Source organism: Haemaphysalis longicornis, unplaced genomic scaffold (assembly GCF_048455015.1).
Source record: "Haemaphysalis longicornis isolate Haplotype H1 unplaced genomic scaffold, Haemaphysalis longicornis Haplotype H1 scaffold_8, whole genome shotgun sequence".
NCBI classification, from domain to species: Eukaryota; Metazoa; Arthropoda; class Arachnida; order Ixodida; family Ixodidae; genus Haemaphysalis; species Haemaphysalis longicornis.
In genome coordinates, this window is record NW_027526445.1 from 148,186,082 (window position 1) to 148,201,260 (window position 15,179).

The window sequence follows — 15,179 nt, forward strand, 5'->3', positions numbered from 1 at the left end:
ACATGACTGTGGCATGCATGCACTTGTTAAAAAATGTGAAGAAAGGCCTTAAACTATACTTTTACAAGCGCCAGCCGCGGGCTACTAGCAGACTCTAGTTTTGGAAATCCCATAAGTTGTTTTAATGCAAAATAAAACTCTGAGATATTTATATTTCTAGAAGTCTTTTTAATTTCTTATACATATTGCAGGCCTCATCTATGCCTGAAATATCCATGTAGATGAAAAATGTCCATGCTTTACATTTCCGGTTTTACAGCTAGTTTTTAACTTTTTGAGTGCCCTATATATGGCTTATAAATTAGGTTTTGCGCCGGCGCGTTTCAAGCATATGGTGATGATTGGTGCTTAGTGGCGCAAGGCCAATTAGGGCAAAGAGCGACAGAAGAGTCGTTTTCAGTAGAGATTACAACGATTTAGTTTGAAGACCGCTCTGACAGCGTAGTCATGGTTACTGTTTCGGTTGTTGTAACGGGGTCACTGGTGCAGTTTTTGCTGATTTTGAAAGTTTTGGAGGTTTTGTTAGGTACGCAGGTAGTCTGAAAAGCCGATATACATTCTCGAGGTTCTTGCATACGGGGGTCTTCCCCTCTCACCTTCAGCTCACAATCAACAAGTGGAAAATATCTTTCTGAAAAAATAAAGATATAACACCTTTTTCAGTTATTTTTCCCCAAATACACTTCTCAAAAAATGATAGGAATGAGTGAATATAAATGGTAAATATTATAAGATAAATATTCCAAGCTACATATCGTTTGCCAGGTTGCTTAAATGCTAAAATGTTGGTCCCTCTGCGCGTCACTGGATTTATCCGCCCGTTAAAGATGCAGTTGCAGGATTGCTTGCACAGCAAGTATGTAAAGGCAACACAATTTCTAACTACTGTACCTGCTGGCATTGCTCAAATGTTTATATTATTCAGCTGAAAAGTTCACCTTTGGCATCTTTGAGGAAAAATGCAACTATTTGATCAACAGCACCATTGTATTTATCAATAGCTTACCACGTTGGTTGGGTTTTTACAACAGGAAATAAAAAATACTCGCAAAAACCGGTTCACATGGTGGCGCAATGAAAGGAAGCATTAAAAGAAGATGTGTAGGCTATGCTGTTCTAAGCGAAAGAGAACAAAATATCCCAACAGCAGCCTCGCGAGCAATGAGGAGGAACAAAGACGGAAAAGAATCCAACAAACTTTTATTACATTCATTAAGGAAAGAATAAGAGGGAAAAGGAAGAGCGTCCGGGTTGGTAGGGGGAAGGCTCTTTGTTACGATGCAGGGGCAGCAGAAGGCTATGGCTTTCAGTAACATATCCAGTGAAACGAGGGGATACGTGGACACTTTCTGTTGTGTAATAAAAAATTTGGCCGCGTATCTGCTACTTTCGTTGGAAATGTCGACGAAAGACGACAGTTTCTTGTCGACATATGCCAAGTAAATGCTTCCCTTCGCCGCCACCGGTAGGATCACCGCCACCGGCAGGATTCAAACGTGTGTGTGGTAGATCAGCGGCGTTAGTCGTCTTACCCCCTCAGGTACGATCATGAATTCGTTCTCGGGTCAAACGGCTTACTCCCTCGGCTGTGACTGTGGAGCACCTACGGTCACCTAGTTTAAGTGTGTGCGTTCCTTTCTTTCGTTCTGCTTCTTCGATTTGCCTCTTCTTCGCCGCTATAGCAATAAAGATGGAGTAATGGTCGTTGCGGCCGGGAAGAAGAAGCAAATAAGCGGCAATCATGGATTTAAACCATTGTAATGGTCGCGAAAGTTCTGTAGAGCTTCACTACCTTCAAATATTGCGCGTTAGTGTCAGCTTGAGCTAGTGTTAGTTAGTTGAGCAACTTAGTTTGAGTAGGAGCTTGCCTAATTGGTCTAAAGCGAAGTTTTTTACCTGGACTCGCCCCCCCCCCCTGGGTTTCTGTCGCGACCGTTGATGCCAAGAGAAAACTCTGGCGAACAAATAAAAGAATTAATTGCACTACCACGAATTGAACCTGGAAACAAAGAGAAACGGAGCGAAAGACTGATGTCTTACCAATTGAGCTACGAGCCCACTTTTTTTTCTTTACTGCATGGAAAACTGCCCTTAATACAGCTGTGATGTGAGGTTAAGGGAGATGCAAGGCGAGGTAATTGGAAGCAGGTTTAAGACAAAAACACGCAGATTTATAGGGACTCACGCACGGATAGACGTAGAGGATAAAGGGCATATACAACACGAACATAGACGACGGAGGAAATGTTCGGGCAGCAGGAAAAGGGATAACTGCTCACTGTGACAGTAAGTTGTAAATAAAGGTTAGTGCGTTCTTACGAGGTAAAGAAATGGCTGCTCGTGGCGAGGCACATGAGGGCAGGGCGTTAGGAATGTGCCGGAGGTAGCAGCCATGCGAAGTCTGCAGCAAAGGCGAAGCAAAGGTTCTCAGCAAAGGTCTGCAGCAAAGGTTCTCCCCTCAGAAAGCTCGTGTATCATGGCCAAGACTGGGCCTGTCCCCCTGAGGAGCTGATCTCACGCAGTATATGAACACTTGCCTTGGGCTTGAGTTGCTTCCGCTTCAAGAAGTAATGTATAGTCCACCTCCTCCTGAAACGTTTGTGGCCCTGTGATACTGGGCGCCTCTTGGGTCTTGCCGAACCGTTGATGAAGGAGTGACTCTTCTCTTTCTTGGGCTTGCGTTTGCGTCTCCGCATTTTGCTGCCCGCAACAAAATCTCAGTGCTCCGCAGAGCGCTCGCTTCTCGAAGCTTCATGCTCTGTTTGATCAGGGAAAAGCGACGTAACCGTTTGGGTGTTGGCTGTACACTTGGCTGCCGGCTCTTTCGTCGTGTTCTCAGACGGTAGTGAGCCATCACCATGCAGCGATGCGCTTTCATGAATTGTAGCTTCAACCTTTTTCGCCAATACTTTCTTTTGGAACTCGAAATTCGGTTTCTCTGATCCTAAATGACTCTTATTGGGATTTACTGTGCTGTATTCTTGGAGGTCATCTCGAAAGTTCCCGTGGGGTGCATTCTTGGCAGCTTCTGACCTTGGACCACGATGCTCACTGTCTTCTTCACCAATGACCTCCAATTTGTGATGCCCATCTGTACATCTTCGAAGAGACCTCAGCCGCCTTCATCTTAACCTAGTTCTCTAGAACAGTTATCTGCTTGTTCAGCATGGCTATCCGTGTTTCCTGAAATTCCTTTTCTGCTTCATATTCTGCTTCCAATCTTTAGGTTTCTGCTTCGCGCTGTGCCTTCAGACTTTGTCGTTGGGCTTCCTGTTGTGCCTTGAATTTAGCGCGCTCGTCTTCAACCCACATGCATAGCTCAGTTCCCTTAAATCCGGCTTGAATTCCTTCGGCAACAAGTTTTTCCAGTTCTTCGATCCCCATGTTGGGATCTTAACCTGTAAATCTTTTCCACTCACTTGAGTCTCACTCTCCAAGTTGTTAAAGGAGAGTCCTGTCGCGGACGCCAATTTGTGATGTGAGGTTTGGGGAGACTCAAGGCGAGGTAATTGGAAGCAGGTTTAAGACAAAAACACGCAGATTTATAGGGACTCACGCACCGATAGACGTAGAGGATAAAGGGCATATACAACACGAACATAGACGACGGAGGAAATGTTCGGGCAGCAGGAAAAGGGATAACTGCTCACTGTGACAGTGGGAATGTTGCAAGAATGTTGCAAAAACTCTATGTAGAGCTTGTACTTTAGAACGCGCACAGTGGAGTACTTGCAGCACATAAACAAGCTTTGCAACAAGGAAGACATTCCAAACGTGCGCACGCGCAAACACAGAAAGTTCTCGCCCCATCCATGCCTGAGAGGCTCGCTTGACTTTTAAGTGCGAATGCACTTTATAAGCGACCCCAAACCATCCACCGTCGGCGGCGGCGGCGGCGGCGTCGGCGTCCGCAGTGCTCCTCTATATTTAAAAAAGAAACAGCATCCGGCACCAGGTTTCGATCTGAGGACTTTGCGGGCCGCAGCCCGACGCTCTACCGAATAAGCCACGGACGCGACGCTGATATCGGTGTCAGTAACGCGCTTTATATCTTTAACGCATTCAAACTACGTCGTCAGCGGCGTGCGTTGGCGACTCAGCGGCGTTATAGCGGCTTGATAACTGCGTGGTGTACACGTGATACTACAAACCCGATGGAAGAGATGGAAGAGAAGGCGGCGAGGCGGTGGGCTGCGGGGGCCGAGCGCAAGCGCCGCAAGCGGCCCGACAACCGTGCATTCACACTTTCACATTCTCCCCCTCGGGGAAATGCGGGGGAATTTTTTCGAGTGCCGCTCTCGTAAACGGTGCAGATGACATTTTTTAATGCAACCCGCCATCGCATCATTAACTACTTTCTCATGTAAGCCACCATCGTCGGGACTTGGGGACAATTTCGTGCAGCGGTAACAAGCTATCACTCGAGCTACCTGCGCCGGCCTGGGCCACTTCGCGGCCGTGGCCGCCGCCTGCACAGCGACCGTGCGGCTAGCTCAGTGGGCTTTTCGTGCCTCCGGCGCGTTTTCGCATCCAATGGTAATAAAAAGTAGTACAAACCGAGTGCCTGGAATCGCTCTAGAACTTTGGTCGCGGCCAGCTGCCCGATGAGCTGACGAAATCACGGCGCCTCCGCCGCCAAAGATCGGGTCGTTCGTTCTCGAGAGCAGACGCTCCGCCCTCCGTCCCTCCGATTGGAGCGTCGAGCCGGGCGAGCCGGCGAAAAACGCCGGCGGTGCGGAAGCGGCAAGCATAAACTCGTGACGTGTTTGTATGTTGTTTATTTACACAATATCCTCGGGATGTCGATTGTGCGTGGTCCTCTGCTGGCTGCTCGGTTGCGTTTCGCACACTTTAAAATTGACTTTAAATATATTCTAGGCTGTATTCGCCGCTGATATTTTGCAGATGATGTATATGTGTTCACAACAATCTATCTCCGAAATTATCTCACCTTCAACATTTTGTGTCAGTGCCCCTTTAAGGGCTTCTTGAACGCTTTTTTTATCAGCACAAAGATAGGCAATGTCATCCGCGTATGAAAGGACCTTAACCTCACAGGATAGCGATGAAAAGCCCCGAACTCTTTCACTCTGCTGGATACTAACGCACAGAGGTTCGAGGAATAAGGCAAACAACAAGGGTGAAAGGGGGCAGCCCTGTCTAACAGACGACTTAATCGAAACTGGCTTATACAGAACGCGGTTGACTACCAGTTGTGTGGTGCACTGTTTGTAACAAAGCTGAATGCCTTTTAACAACACATCCCCTAAATTTACCGCTGCCAATAGTGCGAATAGAAAATCATGGGAAACGCGATCAAATGCCTTTGAAAGGTCAATGTCGATAAGAGCCACCTGCTCTGCCGAATCAGACACACACTCCAATATTGAACGGGCAACATGTATGTTTCTTTGAATGCCCCTACCTCTAATACCGCAAGTTTGGTGAGGTCCTACTAAACTAGTGATGACAAGTTGAAGGCGCCTAGATAAAATGTTTGCGAAAATTTTATAATCTACATTGCAGAGAGATATCGGCCGATAGCCGTCAACCGATTTCAGCTTTTGTTCATCTTGTGTTTTCGGAATTAAAACTGTGTGTCCTAAATAAATGGTTGGCGTCAAAACATCATGGTCGTATGCTTGCTGCTGTGAATATGTCTAACAGAACGGGAGCAAGGATAGCAGAGAACTTTTGATAAAACTCTCCGCTCAAACCATCTGGCCCCGGGGTCTTGTTTGTCTTAAGGTCAGAGATGGCAGCCTTAACTTTTTAGAGTGTAATAGGCCCAGAAACCAGAGCGCACTCATCGTCTGTCAGCTTTGGCAGTAAATCAATGAGGGAACTAAATTCTCGCCCGCGAGCTAATAGACTTGATCCCGCAAATAGCGTGCTGTAATGGTCATGGAAAGCACTAGCAATTTCAGCTGCTTCAGTGTACTTAATACCGTTATGTTGAATTTGCTATATCGCTTCCGAGCGAATAATACTTAGAGCACCAGCCACGAACAACATGGCAAGATTGAAGCCGGTTTTATTCCACGCAGCACAAATCCTGATGATGATGATCCCTTGATTGTTGGTGATGATGATGACATATCAGAATTTCGATTACTTCTTTTGCAAGTGCTGAATCCCGCCGCCCACGCGGAAATGGCGCGGACAGAGAGTGCACTTACCGAGCGCATCTGTGGGTTTACTCTCAGCGTACTTGCTGAATGCCACGTGATAGCTTCACGCGACCCCTCGATCCGCTGTGCGCTCCGCCCACGGCGCGTGTAGCTCGTATAAGCGTGCCTTGCGCATGTGCTAGGAGGAGTTAGTAAAAAACGAAGCTAAACCCCGGTGTTAGACGATCTCACTTCTCCCTTTCTGCCGCCGATCTTGTCACCTCCGTCGGCGGCGGCAGAGAGGGAGGAGAAGGGAGATCGTCTAACACCGTGCTTGAGCTTGCTTAAATTTATGAAAAGAATTTCCACTAATGTGCTTCACCAATGCCAGTCAGCCAACCACCATTCATGCATCATGCATTGATTTGTTTCCAAGGACTCTCTCTTTCATGTAGTGAAGGGTGTGGCTAAGTGCTTTTTATTGTGTCTGATTTCACCCTTTGTGGAAGCACATGTCTGAATTGAAATGACGTCGTATGGGGAATCGTTGTGCGTGTCGTATACAGCTTCGCTTTCCAACCACCTGCGCAGGGTGGATTGGCGCGGATTTTTTATTTCTTCGCCATCTTCATCTCTCTCACCCTCCATCTACGCCTTTCAGTCCCCTTCCTCTCCCAGACAGAATAGCTAGCCAGAACTAATAACATCAGTCCGAGCTTCCTGCGTTTTTTTTTTTTCATTTGAATAAAGTTTCCCTCCTATTCCTCGCTAACGGGACATCAGCCCCGCCGTTCGGCCTCAGCAGACGAATTTACCCATCGCTCGAACAGCCCTTGAGTTCTGAAAACATTCCTCCGAGCAGCTTGCGTTAGTGCATAGTTCATTTAAAGGGGTTTTATCCGCTTTCAATTCGATTTTGTTTTATTTATTGGAGCGTGTCAACGTTGGTCCGGCAGTCTTTAAGAAAGTACGTATCTGCTATTCGTCTAATTGTTAATGGTGAGATTTCGAAGCCCCTTTCTACTCATTCCCCTCTAGAACATAGAGCCTTTTTGTGGTAGTTCACTACACTGTAGCAGTATAGGTTGTTTTCATGTGCTTGCGAAAGTATTTTGACGACTTGACCTTTTTATGCAATGATAAACCGAGTATTGATAAACTTATTTGCACGACACGTGAATTGGGCTAGTTTTTGGTGCTAAGGTAAAGCTTTTGAAGAGCTCTGGATTTTGGTTCGGTTGATGGGCACTAACAGCAAACGAGTGTCGCAAAGCCCCCAGTTCGTTTGCTTTTTCTCTTTTGTAACATCCCTCTCCGGTCGCCTAGCCCCGTTTTTTCTAAGAAGCGCATGCGGAGTGTGTCGCTGCGCGCTGACCGACCGGGAGACAGCTGTTGAGGGGAGCGAGCGATCGTCTCGGCTTGTGTTACTTCGCGGCAGTGGCGTTCCATTCCCTCCGTGGCGTGTGCGCTGGTCGCGTTTGGGCTCCGTGTCCTCAGTGTTCTTCAGACGACCTTCCTGTTTTTTCCCCTGTTTACTTTAGTGTCTTTTGTCTAAACTGCTTTCTTTACACCCATGGTTCTCCAAGCGCGGGTTTTCGGGTTAGGCCTTGTGTCTGTGTTTGATTTTTCCTTTTCACTTTGGCGAGAACATGGCTGATTGGAGCTGAGAAGCGTCTCGGGGATAGGCTGCGGATGTGCCTTCTTCCACGCGGTCCGCATGCTCCGGGATGCACTTTTTCCCCCAATACGTCCTCCACCGGACCACTTGAAGAGAATATAACGCGGCTCCTCCGGCTAATGAGCGCGCCGGGCGGCAGCTGCACCAGGGGAGCCACTTGCCGCCGGTCGTCGGGGCCAGATGCCGGGAGCCCTTCGCCCGCCAACTATGTTGCGTTAATTACTCTTGGCTGCCTGTTTTCTCCTATTTTTATGCAGCAGTTTTAACGCTTTGTCTCTATGTTTTATATCTAAGTATCAGTGATTAAACAAGTTAACCTTTTGAACGTCTAAAACCTCCGAGTGCTTCATCACCGGACTCACCCTTCAACAGCAGCGGTGCTGGACCAAATTACACCGTTACACGAGTATGCCGGCATCTAGAGAGAGAGAGAAAGCTCTTTATTAGAGGAGAAAGCCGAGAGTTGGTCCGGTGTACCACCTATATACCTCTGCGTTCCGCTGTACTCCCACCGATGCAGGTCCCTCTATTGACGGGGCGCATTGAGACCCTTCGTAGTTATTCACAGAATTTTAAGCCGCATAACCTGTCGGTTTTTGGAAGGGCTCAGTAATCTAACATACTGTTGGAATCAGAATTGGCTTATGTAATGGAAATTCTTCATTGCTCTCGAATTCACATACCATTGTTCTGTCTGGTTTTTGCAACATTTGTGCGTCTACGGAGCCAATAAGACTGGATCACCTTTTTAGGCCAGTCTACCGTTCTTGTTGTTGTTTTTTCGTTTATTTAATAGCCTCAAGGCTTAGTAGGCATTAAGCGAGCCCGACCTATATCCAGGAAACTAGGTTGACCTCTCGGAAACTAGGTTGACCTCCATGGCAGGTCCATGAAGCCACCGATGGTAATGCGTGTCTTGCAGCAAATTTAGGCCTGCTGCCATCAAACATTTCTTTCGAATTTTCTTAGTTCCAGGGCGTGTGAGGTCAAAAGTGTGAGGACGACTGCGGCGGGAAATTACATCCGCCAGTCTCAGACTCCCTCCCTCCCTTGTGACCTAGTTCTTCTCTATATAATGACCCGAGATGGCACACCCCACTGTCAGGCGTGTGGTGCCTACCCCGATGTTAAGCACACTTACTGGACATGTCCTCGCGCCAGGCGATCACCTCACTTTCTTCATCCCCACCTTTTACCATGCACATTCCATACTCATGGGAAAGATGGGCCGGTCCGCCGCCTGATCTTCGCCCCATCCTTTAGCCTCGCCTCGCCCGGCACATTGCCCAGGTGTGGGGCCCTGGCACTTGCGGAATTCCCGCCTGAACGCATTCCAAGCCCACCAGAACCCCATTTTCGGCATCCCGGACATGGGCCGCAATAAATAGAGTTTGATCTCTCTCTCTTAGTTCCAGAGCATATCCACATTAGGTGGAGAAGGTCTGCCGGAACCATTTCATCATTGCAGGTTGGACATTTCACACGTCCTCGGTAGTCCCCTTTCCATCCACTCCTGCGGGCAATAATAAGAGCCACGCCCAGTCGCATCCTTTGTAGTACAACCTCCTCCATTCTGGTAAGGTTGAGGGGGAGGAGAAATGAACACAAGGTATGAGAGCACGCGTTCATCGTCGAAGATCCTCCTGCGCAGCCATTCGTGTGGCCTATGGGTCACTTGGTCGCTGGACGGGGGATGATGTGGCCGGGCAGCTGTGGGACAGGAAGTGAGCCCGTTCATTTCCTACAATACTGGTGTGACGAGGAACCCATGAACCAATCACCTTTGATGGCATTTTGCTGTGGAGCTGGTGGATACGTTGGCAGATGATGGGGGTCTGCACAACCTGTTTCAGATAGTGGACCACTTCTGTAGAGACGGTACGAAGGTTGATGGTTGTCAAGGCTTCATTGGAAGCGGCTAAACACAGCAGGGCGTCGTGTATAGCCTGTAATTCCAGCAGGATTCAGGTGCATGTCGCAGAGGCGTAGGGAATGCGGCCTTTGATGCTGGTATGAGTGGGGAGGGTTGGGCTTAACCCCGGGCAATGATTTCAGATAGAATTCAGCAAAGTATGACTAATGGACCTCTTTTATTTGCTTGAAAACATTGTATATCATTTCCTGCTTGTTCTTTTGTCAAGATTCACCAATTTTTTCCGAGAAAAAAATTTTGACTACCTGTAAAAAAATTTAGAACGCAAAAAGGAGGACCCCCACCGCTACCTGCCCATCCGAACCGGCCAAATTTAGTAACGTCAATATACGAAAGTATTTCAGCCGCAATTCGTAAATTTCATGTTTGTTTTAAACCTGGCGTACATTTCTCTAAGCACGTTTTATGGCAACAAGGTAAATGCTTCGCCACAAAATATTCAATTTTTCTCATAGCCCAATCTGTTTCAAACTTTGAGCTTAAATATTACAAAAAGTGCTTAAGTTACAACCTTCCAGTTTTGTTCACGTGTGCTCCTTACAGTTTTAAACAAACACACGGAATATTATAAATGTATAAAATACGTTAAGGGAGCAACGGCCGTGCACGTTTTAAGAAAAAATTCAAAAACACAAAGTTGAGAATCTAATACAAAATCTCAATTTTAAAAAAGGACCTTTCCAGATGCAGGCCTTACAAAGCACTTGCATTATCAAAAAAATGTTGCATAATTTTGTTTGTAGAGCGCGGGAAGCGCTTGAGAGGAGCTCTATTCGCAGGCTCCCCACGACTTACTGTAGTGATGGCGACTTCCAAAAAGTTGAATAATTTACACATGTTTTGTAGAAAAAGCAAATTACCCTTCCAATGACACAATAAGTGAGAACGGAAGAGAAAAAAATGGCATTTTTAATGTCCACGTCGGCGTCAGAACAACCCCTCTACCCCCAATGTAAAGTGTGTACTCTAACGGCAGAACTTTGAGGTGAGGTCCTGCCCCATATTTGAAAAAGGCGCTCTTTCACTTTTCGTGAAACCCTTTCAAGATGTTTCCCACTCAATTTGCATTAGTCAGAAGTAAAAACATGTCGCATCATATCGATGCTGGAGTATGTATAGAGCGAACATGAAGACCTATCTGCCATGCTTCTCGCGGGGTGCTCATAGAGGATATAGTGACATAGATACGTTCTTAAGATTTCCACATAGTATCTGATTTTTCGTACGAAGGGCATGCCCGGCATCCTCGGCATCCTGGCGATGTGCCGCGTTTGCGCAGTGCGAACACGTTACGATCGTTTGTGTCCAACGTTGATATGGAAACACCGTCGTTAGGCGTGTGAGCGTTTTGGTTTGTCTTCTCACCACGTTCGGCGCCCGATCAGGCAACCGTTATCTTTGTTGCCGCGATGAGTGAAAACGGCGCCCGCAGTTCAATTCCGTTATTTTTTATTTTGTGCTGAGCGCCCAACGGACGGTGGAAATAGCATCGGCTTTCCATATCGCGGTTGGCCACGAACTCTCGTAACTTGTTCGCCCTGCGCATACGCGGCCCGTCGCCATGATGCGGGGCATGCACTAAAAGCCGCGCGCTCCGCTGTTCCTATTTGAATTTATCACGGTAGTACTTGTCTCACTTGCCCCAACAGCATTCATTTAACGGCGTGCTGGAAATGAATGCACAGTTCCGTTCACTGGCATCTATATTTGCGTTCCTCGTATTTTTCGTGAATGCAACATAAGCGTGCTATTCGTCATAGTACGCGCAGTAGTGCATTTCTTGCTGTCGATTACGTTTGACTCATGCCGGTTGAAAAGAGTGAGATGCTAAACTGGACTAGCCCAGTGGTGTAGTAAAGAGAGTTTAGCCTGTACATGGGGAATAATTCCAGAATTCTCTTCGCCTTGAAATGCTCCTTCACAAGAGTTTCCTCGTCATCACGCACACCTAAGATAGTTTTGTGCCTTTGTCCTTTGTGCTACGTAACCTCACCATTTCTGAAGTAGTCCCGCGCCGGCAGATTTCTCGTCCCCGATCACTCTGAGTGCCTCACGAGTGTACGTTGTTGCCGGTAAGCAAAAGAGGAGTCGCTACGTGCAGCCAAGCACACAGTATTCCTAGTAAACTAGAGCTTAAAAAATGTCTGACTACTCGTATTGTGACATTTGATTTTTTAGAGCGAATGCAGCGCATTTAGAATTCCGGTGCGCACGGATCCAGTGTGTTGGTGATATGAATTAGCTCGGTAATGCAAACAGCACATAAAAAGGAATAATGTCAGCGCTTTAAGAAATCCAGAGGGGAATCAAAGTAATCGTGAAAACATCGTTCTCTTTTGTTGACAACTGCGCGCATTTCTAGAAAACGCTTCCGCGGTGCCGCTTTTGTGTGAATAGGGCGCTGTATATTTCGTATTTGTGATATGGTTCAAAGTGTTTCTACTTATAAACAAAGTAAATTTAGCAGCTCATATTTTAACGGAAAGTGCAAGTGGGCGCTGGCGCAAAGCTCCTTGGGACCCATCACCGACCACCAAATAAAAGTGGATGGCACGGACTCGTGGCTCGAGCGCTCGCATCATGTAAATATATCGCCAATGTAAATATATCGCATCATGTAAATAGATCGCATCGCATCATGTAAATATATCGCTCACATCTTCCATGCTTCATCTCATTTGCTTTGCTGCCACGTAACATGCATGTTTTGATGGAGGTTGCGGTCTTCATCCAGATCCTTTTCCCCGCTCCGCCCCGTATCGGCTCTTGGAGAGATCGTCTCGAGGCTCTTGGGTCACGTCGGCCACCCCAGCCCCGGTGAGCCTTAGACGCGCCAGTTCCCCATCCCCGTGTCCCCAGCCACGACCCGCCGAGACCAGCTGAGACGTGATATACCGCGACCTGACCAGATGACAATGTCGTTCCCCTGCCCCGTTTTCCCGCGTGTCTCCAGATGCTTCGGACCTTCTTTTCATGACATCGGCGGGCACAGCTGCTGCTGAACCACTTCTCAAGCACACCATCATAAGTGGCAGCAAAGACTTCACTGTATATTCCCATCTCATCTCATCATCTTACATCCATCCAAGTACTGTAACCTCGAACGGTGTGGTTGCCTTCGAGGAGTGGGTAATGTTACGGGAAGGGCAAGTGGGTGCTGGCGCATAGCTCCTTGGGTCCCATTACTGACGACGAGGACACAGTGGATGGCGCGGACTCATGGCTCGAGTGATCAAGGCCACTTGTAAATAGATCGCATCGCTCTGCGGCACCATCATGTAAATATATCGCCCACCTTCCATGATTCGTCTTATTTGCCTTGCTGCCATGTAACAATATGTTGATAAAGTTTCGTAAAAATGTTAAAGGGCGCTTTTTTTAAATATGGCGCTGAACCTAAGAGCTTTATCCATAATCCACACATTAAACTCCGCGCAGACAGGTTGTTATGGTGCCGACGTGGACATTAAAAATGGCACTTTTTTTCCATTCTGACATTGTATTCTTGGACGGATAACTTGCTGTTTGTACGAAACATTTATAATGTATACAAGTATGAGGGAAGCAGCTATCACTACAGTACGTCGGTGAGAGGCGGGTGATTAGGGCTCCTCTGACGCGCTGTGGGCGCCCCAGGACGAAATTATGCAACATGTTTTTGACGATACTGCAAGTGCGTGTAAAGGCCTACATATGGGGCGAAAAAATTCGAAGATGGGTTTTTTTATATTGGCGTCCGAAGTTTGTGTTTTTTAAGTTCTTAGGGGCAAATCCTTTATGGACTGAGGCGGTTGGCGGCTCCTGTCGTCGTCGTCGTCGTAATCGTCATCGTAGTCGTCGTCTCCTGTAGTCGCGGTACTAAAACACCGGGAAACCCGCTTACGCCTCGCGCTAGAACGTAACGCGTACTACAAAAATTACACTATCTTCCCGTGGGCAACCATGAGGAGGATGCGAAGCATTATGGTGGTTCCGTGTAGGTTCCATTGTGTTGCCGTTATGTTGTTTCATTTATCGGAGCACGAATGGGAACGTAGTGTGAAACACCATGTAGAGAAAGAGAAATGTAGAGACAGCGAAGAGACCGACACCCGCGTTACCTGATTGAACAACTCCTGGTTCTCGTCTTTATTGCGTGCTCACACTCCTACCCCGTTGCCCCCCCTCTTCGTCCTCTTCTCTGGTTGATCTGGAAGGCGGGTGGCGCCTGCCGTCACAGCTTTCCCACGGGAAATTCAATATCCTCCTCTAAAGTTTTCAGTTCGTCGTTTCCGTTGACGTTCAGCTTCGCGTGCCTTCGTTGTATCAGTATCGTTGTATCAGAGGGCGTTTGTTTACGTGAAAGGCATTAAGATTGTTTTGTTGTGCTTGTTCCGGATTGGGCATGACATGTTGAATTCCAGGTAGGTATTGAAGTGAAGCTTTGAATAACCATTGACTATGCGGTGTAATAATTTAAGTCAATGTAATTTCTGGCGGGGGTCTAGTGTTGGTAGGTCAGAACACCTGCGGAGTTCTGTCACGGATACTCGCCTACTGTATGCGTTGTGAATAAATCTCAATGCTTTATTTTGTACCCGTTCGAGCATCGCTGAATCCATCTTTGTGCGTGGATCGCACATAACGTCTGCATATTCGAGCAAAGGGCGGACCAGCGTAGTATACGCAACGGTCTTCGTTCTGCTTGTACAGTGCGGAAGTTGGTGCCTTAGAAGACAAACTCTGCGCAGTGCTGATGATGTAATGTTTTCTATGTGTTTGTTCCAGGTGAAGTTTGATGTCATGGTTACACCCAAAGTGATTATGTAGAGCCATTATTAATATTAATTAATAAACATAATCAATGTCTATGTTTAGGCACCTAAAGTCAAGATTAGGTTCTCAGCAGTGCAGAAATGTTAGCAAGAACTGTAAATTTTAATTGTAAAATGCTATGTTGGGACCATTCCACACATCGGTTTTGTAAATGGGCGTGGTTAGGCATTTTTAGGTGGTCTAAGGGTTAAGACGCGCCGTACAAAGAAGTTTAATTTACGTTCTGCATTGCATCAGAAGTGTCTTTGTTGTACCTATCTCGGAAGTGAAGATCCCGTGAGGCCAGTTTTCGCAAATATACGGCACGTGATTTCACATCGACACAAGAGCGTTTTGTAACACTGTCGTACGTCGCGCATCCACTCTCATAACCCTCAAGGTGGCATCAATGAAAGGTAACCGCCGCACCGATGACGGCAAAAGAGATGGCCTGTAGCATGCATGAAAATTTCTGTTTGATACATTACATGAAAATTGCGCAATATACTGAAGGCATGTCTAATGGAAAAAGTTAGCTGTTTAACGGGGTTTTGTGGAATTTCACAATGCAGGACAAAAATGGGGTACCCTAATTATAGGTTGAAAATGCTACATGCGGCTTTCCGAACGTGTGATGTGTGAAAATGAACGACCGTAATACTGC

The 15,179-nt window shown here is 47.0% G+C and overlaps 1 long non-coding RNA gene across 1 annotated transcript in view; it reads right to left on the bottom strand.

Annotated features, from left to right (window-relative positions):
- Window positions 1–263: 263 nt before the first annotated feature.
- LOC144149103 (uncharacterized) overlaps window positions 264–15,179 on the bottom strand; it is a 31,836-nt gene continuing 16,920 nt past the window's right edge. Inside the window, exon 5 of the long non-coding RNA XR_013318183.1 lies at window positions 264–631. This is a non-coding gene — a long non-coding RNA (uncharacterized LOC144149103). The remainder of the gene's footprint in view (window positions 632–15,179) is intronic.